This window comes from Pundamilia nyererei, unplaced genomic scaffold, assembly GCF_000239375.1.
Source record: "Pundamilia nyererei isolate P.nyererei 1_Seehausen unplaced genomic scaffold, PunNye1.0 scaffold00019, whole genome shotgun sequence".
Lineage (NCBI taxonomy): Eukaryota > Metazoa > Chordata > Actinopteri > Cichliformes > Cichlidae > Pundamilia > Pundamilia nyererei.
Window position 1 is genome coordinate 4595255 of NW_005187420.1, and position 7136 is coordinate 4602390.

The 7136-nt window shown below is 48.7% G+C and overlaps 1 protein-coding gene across 5 annotated transcripts in view; it reads left to right on the top strand.

The window, feature by feature from the left end:
* znf536 (zinc finger protein 536) overlaps positions 1-7136 on the top strand; it is a 217744-nt gene that overhangs the window by 9830 nt on the left and 200778 nt on the right. For 3 of the 5 annotated variants that reach the window (XM_013909123.1, XM_013909122.1, XM_013909121.1), the window contains exon 1: positions 4470-5006. The exons of 1 other annotated variant lie outside the window; for it this stretch is intronic. The gene's annotated coding sequence lies outside the window, so the exon portion shown is untranslated. Of the gene's footprint in view, positions 1-4469; positions 5007-5331; positions 5367-7136 lie in introns of those variants that run through there. One more of the 5 variants, XM_013909125.1, reaches the window with a different exon arrangement.

Below are 7136 nucleotides of genomic sequence, written 5' to 3' on the forward strand. Positions count from 1 at the left end.
TCCCTGCTGTGACTTGAGTGTAATAGCCACACACAAGAGGCCCAAACTGGGGCTGTGATACGTGAACACATAGAAATCAAATCAGTATCAAAACAAGGATATTCTAGACCTACTATGTGGAACATTGTTCTTAATCAATTAGAGTCAGATGGTTTCATTTAAATATATTTTATTTTTGCTCCGGGCAGACATTGATTCATATGATTTAAATTAAAATCACACTGCTTATCGGTCAAAGGCAGTATACTTCCTGCCGCTCCGCATTCATCAAGCCCAGACAAGTTTGATCTTGGGTATACGCCGTATCCGGGCAAATAAAGAAGTATAGCTCTCCCCGAAGAATCGCACATTTGTCTGTGATGAAACCTCAGGCCGGCCTCTAAATATTTGCCCGTGCTGTATTTGTGCGAGCGTTTCATTAACGATCAGAGCTGACAAACACGCACACTCGTTGACCCCAGTCATCGGGGGAGCGCCCGGGACGGTAGTGTGTGTGTTCGGTGTGTATTTGTTGAAAATGTAAATGCCTCACATGAGGAATTGATGTCAGCGGCGGAGGAGATGGACTGCAGTGGAAATGGATCTGGAGCGGTAAACATTTTCCATAGCGGCGCTCCTGGCTGTTATTTAAGGCCCTGTCAGAACTTGAAAGTGTAATTGATACAAATTCTAAAGTTTAATTTTTAAAGTTTACAGTCAGGGAGGGTTCAGGGCTTCAGATTGTTTAAAATTGCACTCACTCCCTTTTCATTATAGCAGGATAGTCTGAAAACATTTGTTCATCAAAGGCCTGCTACAAATTAGACTTTGAGAAACTCAATTTGAAGTAAAGAAAAGCATTTCTTTTCCTCCGGGGGAAGCCAGAGTCTTGGCTGTGTTTGCATTTAAATCTAAACTGGGCACAATATGTGGCTTTGGAGATGCATGCAGTCATCACAGCGACACACACACAGACAGAGACATGTTTCCCTCAGCGGCAGAAAACCTTGCTGTCATATTGCACCCATGCTCTTACACTGTTGTATCTGCTCCCAGATGAAATTAGCACGAGGCCTCTGGAGATGCTGACGAACAGGAGGCCATGTGGTAAATCTGGGCTCGGTGCGGGGCGGGCAGACACAGAGAGGCAGATCGAGATGGCCGGAGCGGTGGAATAACATCTTAATCTATCTGAGAGGCGAACAGTGGCCGGTCTGTTTTTGGAGCACGCTGTCTTGGACGACTCCCAAGCAGAGGGGCAGGGAGCGGAGCCATCTTCAGCTGCTAGTCACTAACATGGCAGTAATAAGGCAGCGATGACCCTCCCAGGACTGCCGGCCAACACTCCCTCTGCCTCCTCTCCCTTCAGCACAAACGCACACACACAGAAAGGCAGCCTGTTCGACCGAGCCCTGAATACAGGACGCCTCCAAACTCTGTCCTCCCGGCTCGTTTACCGGCTCGCGGTCATTTTGAAAGGAGCCGTTAGCGATGCCGAGAGGTCGTTTGAACGTGGCTGAGCCGGGTTGAAAACGCACCTGACACCTGTCGGAGCCTGAAGTGTCGTCTGCTCTGACCTCACTCTAGTAATATTATTTTCTGAAACTAAAAGTAGATTTTGCGGCAATTTGTCACATACATGGCTTCTCCTCTCTAACTTTGAAATAATCCAGACGTAATTTGATCAGAGGCTTTTTATTTTTATTATTTAGCATCGTCAAACTCACACCTTGAATAAATTCAAATAAGATAAAGGGAGTGAAACTTTCTTTTTTAAATTTACTGTTAAATTCATCACGTTTGTGTGTCCCGGGTTGGTTTCAAATAAAAGACTTGGTGTTTAAAGTTTATAAAGGTTTGTCAATGGTTAAAACCATCAGAGGGACACACCAGGCCCTGAGCAAAACCTGGTTACAGTGAAAATACGATTAACGTAAAAACATCCACCTTTTGCAGATTCTTGTTTTGGGGCTTGCTTTGCTTTGACAGCGTCGTGGGTGGATTGTCCTGCGTGTGGTTTCGAGCATCCATGAACACTGGATGGCTTTTAGAGCTGAAAGTGCTGATTGTCAGACTGCCGACCCCACTGTGGACGTCTGGTTTTTGCCTTTGCGTGTCTTCTCTTTGCTAGCAGGAAAAAAAGAGATGAGAGTAAACACGTGTCTCACTGTTGCATGTATATCACGGGACTGATGATAAGGACACCGGCAGCTTTGATGAAATGTTGTTATTTTGTGCTTCTGGGATGTAAACAGCTGGCTGATGAGGGCGTGCCGCAGGGCTCCATCCTGGGACCACTCTTTCATTTAAAATACAGAGAGTTTTGGTGGTAGTGACGTTGACTATAATCAGCTTTTAAACCCTCTGCAGTTTGTTCTGTATGCTAATAAAAGTAAAGTAATTAACACCACTGAATCTCTCACACTGAATCGGTGCCTCAGTACAAATCCTTGGGCTGTTATTTAATATCTGACCCTCTTTTATGTCTCACATTAAGAAACACCTTCAGAGAAAACTCAAGTTCAAGCTGGATTTTTCTTTTGTTTGAGGTCGGAGACGTCCTGCTTTCACTCTCTGTCAGTGTTGGATTATTGTGATATTTATGCATTTGCTGCATACTGTCTATTGTGGACGACTGAGAGTCATCACCAGCACAGAAGCTTGTACTCACCCAGCCAGATTATATACCGCAGCTAAATCAGTGATTTGATCTGCTTTGTCCTTCCACACTGTGATATTCTTATTTACAGAGATATTCTGGGTCTCACTAACTGACCTACATCCAACAGAAAACTGTCCCAGCACTGTTTCTTATTTCCAGCTGTCCCTGGATCTATTTCTGATTTTATTGACTAGTTTTTTATTATTATTATGTAAATTTGTTGCTCCAAAAAAATCAACAAAATCTTAGTTCTTCATCTTACATGAAGTTTAGGTGGTTTTCAGTCATCATGTGAGACAGTCCGACATTCCTGTCATCACAGTGTAAATGTTTCCTGATTTCAGATGCTTTTGTATTTTCCTCCTTAGCTAATGTAGATTTTTGTTCGTGTGTTTATCATGTTTTGCTCTAATTATTATTATTTTTATTTTTATTTTTTAACCTCTGGAGTTTTATTAAATTTAAGATAAAAAATATAATTAATAAAATACTTTTGTTTGCCATTTTTATTAGATAAACTGATTAAATAATGGGAAATATTTTAAATTCGTCTGACTAATTTATATTAAAACCATCGTAGTGATTTTCGGTTTAATTGTCCGGCGTGCACAGGCCAGCGTGTCGGTGTGTGTCGCACACGTGCACGCGCTGACAGTCCACCTGCACGCGTGTTTCTCGCGCTTCCACGTCGCCGTGCGTCGCGGAGAACAACACGAGTTTTGCGCATTGTTGTAAATTTGCATGCTCAAGTCCATATGGCCACTTCCTTTGGACCTGCTTTCCCAGCGCCGAAGGATTGTCAGGCCTGTCAGCCGATAAAGAATCACTTGACTTGCTATAACAAGTTCAAAAGGAGCTGATGACGCGCTGTTGATCCATGGAGAATCGGTAAAAGAAACACCCCTACTGCTCGCTGCTATCACTCCCATAGAGATAGCCCTGTTATTGATGGGGAATGCTTATGCTAATTTCTTGGGGGGAGGAGGAGGAAAAGTTTTTTATTATTATGTTGGAAAATGCTCAAGAAAAACGAAGAAAAGAAAGTGAATTCCGTGGGAGCATTTAGGAGCAGCATGGGAATCAGATTTTCATAGCGCATAATGAGGCAGCGAGCTGGTCCACTAATGTGTCACAGAGCTGCAAATATCTTTTAAAAGCAGGCTGCTGGCGGCCAGGGGCTGGCACGGGATGTTACAGCCTCTCTCGTTTGCCCCGTGGTTGGGATGAAAGCTGCTCGCCGCAGCTGCGTGTAGATTTCACGCGGTGAAAGTTGTCTGCGTGGAATTCAGAGAAGACGTAGAGGTGTTTGACTCCTGCGCGCTGTCACACTGACCGCTTCCATGTTCCTCGGCGTGACACAAGCAGCACGCAGAGGGGAGAAGATCACGAGAGCAGTGGCTGGGAGCTGGGAGGGGGGCTCTTCTGAATATGACCCCCAGATACCCCGCTGTGGGCCCACGTCCGGTTCCGCGGACATCTGATAGCATCTCAGGCGCTGACATTAATGCCTCTCTCGGTTCGACATTTTGAATAATCGAGGCTGTCTGCCGTCATCCCGCCACTAGCTGTCAGCAGCACCGCCTGCCTGTCTGTCTGTCCGTCCGTCTTATCGTGCTCTTACATTGTAGAAAACAAGCTGTCCGTACAAGAGAGCACTTGATACTTTTTTATTATTACCAAACCGTTCCCATAATTACCCCATAATCATTATATAATCCTTTAACAAAGCCTCCATTGAAGCCCTGTCTTTTGTCAAGGCTGGGACACTGAATCTATAATTGCATTATTCAGTCTCTTCCACCCCCCTATAGAAGCATAATATATCCAAAGCACCGCGCACAGGCAGCCTGTAGTTGCAGTCGAGCCAGTGCGCGACGTCTTTCTGTCATGTGTCCTTTTTTTTCTTTACGCATCGCGTAAAAAAAGTTGTGCCAACTCGAAGTTGAGGTCTCCTGTTGGAAATCTCCCCTCCTCAAAGAAAACTCTTTTTTTCTTTTTTCACTCCGGGCAGGGATCGCTTCCACGGAGCCGTGCGTGGAGAGCCATCCGTTGCAGTCGCGTTATCGATCTGTCATATTCTCTAATAATTCTCTTCTCTCGCGCGTTCAGGCACAAATAATAAAGCGTTAAAACATCGGCGCGAGTCCCCGAGGAGCGGCTTTGCGTGTGTGCGCGGGGATTGGCAGCACAACGAGGCTTATTTACATTAAATACGCCACAAGGTTACAGCGCAGATAGATGAGCGTCATTTTTAGCACTCGTTACTCGTGTTAAGCGGCGCTCAGGACGCAGAGCAGGAAACACTCGTTTATCCCGGACTTTCTGCGGCGAGGAGCGGAGGAGAGGACCGCGCGGCTCACCCAAGGTAAGCGATCCGACTTTTGGGAGCGGGGAGTGGGGACCCGCCGGGCTCGGTGCCGGAGAGCAGCCCGGGATTCAAACGTGTTTGTGGGACTTGAAGGTCAGAAACTCTCGGAGGTGGGCGCGAGGCGCTCTTCCTCCTGCCGGGGGAGAGGCGCCGAGGAGCGGATTATGGGCGCGATCACCGCCGGGCTCGGCAGCTGCGACGCCGGAGCGGAGCGGCTCTTTACCGCGACGCTCACCGGGCGGGGAGGAGGGGGGCGGGCGGGCTGCTGGCCGGCGGCTCGGGGCGGCAGGACCGGCTCATACCGGCGCATCTGACGGGAAAGTGTCCGCAGGGAGGACCGAGCAGAACTCGTCAGAGGTGAGAGGAGCCGGGCTGGGCCGAGTCACCCCCCCGCACCCCCATGCTTAGAAAAATCACAGCAATTATCGGAGCACCAGCACAGACTCTAACCCGCGGCGGGTTTCTGCTCCTGAGCCCCGCGTGTGCGTAAAGTGCGCGCGGCGGCGGAACCCGCAACTTTGCTCCGGCTCCGAGGCTGGGGGGGGGGGGGGGAAAAGTTCCGGAGACCTGCCATTTTGTGCCGAGGTCGGCTTTGACCGACGGGGCACGTGCGTGATTGCGCACGGTCGCGCGCTGACATGGACATTTTTGGGAGCCGCTGTCACTGCGGTGTGTGTGTGTTTGGGGGGGTGGGGGGTAGTTACACACAGCTTCTCCTTTAAAAATCATCAGTTTTTAGGATACCTGTTGGGGGGGGGTTCTCAGAGGTCCAGTTGACCCCTGGGCGTTTTGACAGGGCTGTGCACCCCGCTGTCTGAAAATAGTCGCTGTTCTTTGACCTTTGCTGAAGTTGACGCAGAAACAGAAAGTTGCTTCTTCCTCGGATCAATTTGAGAAGAGCTGAGATGCTGTCATTGTGTGAGGTACCTCAGGGCGGATATTATGACTGAACCCTCTGGGCGTAAACCCCTTTTGTCAGCTCCTCTCTGTCCCTCGCAAACATCACACGGACGAGTGTGTTTGGCCGTGCAGCTCCACATGTTGTCATTCTTTCTGCGTGAAATATTTGGGAAGACTCTGAGAAAAGGCCTCGCTCTGCAGGTCGGCCTGTCGGAGGAATTCCTGTGTGTGTCAGGCCTCGGTGGACTGTCAGTAATTTCTTTCATGTTCGTTTAGCTTTATAAAATAAAAATCATACAGGTTTCAGCCTCACATACCACTTGCTGATTAATTATCCAATTAATTCAAAGTGTTGTTGTCATTAAAAATAAGAATTCTCATGAAATATGCAAACATTATTTATCTTCACTTCACGGCAAATCACAGAGATTAATTCCTGTTTATGGGTGAGATGTTAGTGTGAGATTTATTAAAGCAGAAACACACACACACAGATCTGACATTTTCCTGTGCTGCAACTTTCTGACCGATCGAGCTCGAAATGTGTCGTCGCCGGCCTCGCGTTAGTCGCTTCCCACCTGTGTCCATGTCAGCGTTGCGGAGGGGGGCCACGGGCCGTGACCGACAGCGGCGATACGCATCTCTCAGCCGCAAACGAGTGAGAAGGAAGTGATGAGACAGACGCAGGGGGAGAGGCAGAGAGGGGGAGCACGGCAAAGGATGGGATCCAATCCGTCCTCTCAGCTGCCTGTCAGTCAGTCGGTCCCGCGGCTGAGGAGACCCACTAGGCAGCAGCCGCTGTTGTCAGGCCGACACTCGCCAAATTATTTGACGTGCACACAATCGGACTTGTGGGAAAGCAAAGAAAAAAACACACACAGTGAAAATCAGAGACACCCGAGCGCCATGACAGGAACACACAAAACCACATGCATTACATAACGCAGCAGTCCTCAGGACGTCTGCGCAGGCGGTCGGACAGACTCGAGCGAGCCGCAGCTCCCAGCAGCCGCCTGCCTCGGGTAATTATGGGAGAGGGCTCCGGTGGTGGGCAGGTGGGATGGGGCCAGGTGCCGTCAGCAGCCACACGTTAATTCATATGTGTAGCCCGCCCCCCAGACACCCCGCCACCCTGTTCCTGTGTGGTACCTGCAGGGCAAGGCTGAGATGCTGACATCGTCCTCACTCTACTAACAAGGAGCGTGTGTGTGTGTGTGTGTGTGTGTG